This window comes from Mus caroli, chromosome 8, assembly GCF_900094665.2.
Source record: "Mus caroli chromosome 8, CAROLI_EIJ_v1.1, whole genome shotgun sequence".
Taxonomy (NCBI): domain Eukaryota; kingdom Metazoa; phylum Chordata; class Mammalia; order Rodentia; family Muridae; genus Mus; species Mus caroli.
This window is the reverse complement of record NC_034577.1, coordinates 9,709,083-9,710,173: the sequence shown is the minus strand read 5'-3', so window position 1 is coordinate 9,710,173 and position 1,091 is coordinate 9,709,083.

Sequence of the window (1,091 nt, the reverse complement as noted above, 5' to 3'; positions counted from 1 at the left end):
TCCTGGAACTCACTTTGTAGACCAGGCTGGCCTCGAACTCAGAAATCCGCCTGCCTCTGCCTCCCGAGTGCTGGGATTAAAGGCGTGCGCCACCACGCCGGGCTACCAGCCCAGTCTTTAACCATTTAACCTACAGGAGGTCTTGGAGACAGGTCAGTAATGGTAGGCACAACTCCTTGCAGCAAATGTGTATGAGGCGCTGTCCCGCCCACCTTACACGCACTATCCCAAGGCCATGTCATTGTCACACTCTGAAAGGTGGCTTCAGGGTCTCCACAGGTGACAGGTGGACACCCAGAAGAGTTGGGTAACTCGTCCAGTGCTATGCAGACAACTGACAGCACATCCAGGACCCCTGACCACAACTNTGTTCTTATGTACCCTGTCTGCTGCCTAAGGTCAGTCAAAGTGGCCACAGAACTATGTATTGTGGTGTTTCCGTGCCCCAGAGCCTGCTCCCCAGAGTGGAACCACTCTCGGCACAATGAAACAGGTGCCACTCAGGATTTCATAACCCAGCAGAGACTATGCGATCTATAAGCCATGGCTCGGCTGCCACAGTGGCCGCAGCTCATTCAGGGTCAGCATGTGCCACTCGGGACCCGAGAGCAGAAACAAGGACAGGGCCTGACATTCTACAAGTCATGCCAGTAGTGCTGCTCCAGAGACCTCACTCCAAGGACTAAGGCAGCTTCACCAGGTCCCCCGGCGAGCACCTAGTGAGCATGCGCTTTGAGTGTGGCTCACATCGGGACTGTTTGCTCTGGGGCCCGGGTATGAAGCTCCACATTCCCAATTGGCTGCTGAGGAGCTGGTGCGATGCCTCGATGCACAGCCTGCAGAGACCTTGAGACCAGCTGAGGAAGGGTGTGCCAGACCTGCTCCTTTCCTTCCTNTCAGTGGCTCACTGGCAGACACACAGGCTGGAGCCAGAATGAAAGAGAGAGATTGCAACCTTGTGGAATTCTTGTTATTTTACTTCAAACTCCATCATAGTCTCCTCCTTCTCCTCCTTCTCCTCCTTCTCCTCCTTCTCCTCCTTCTCCTCCTTCTCCTCCTTCTCCTCCTTCTCCTCCTTCTCCGCCTTCTCC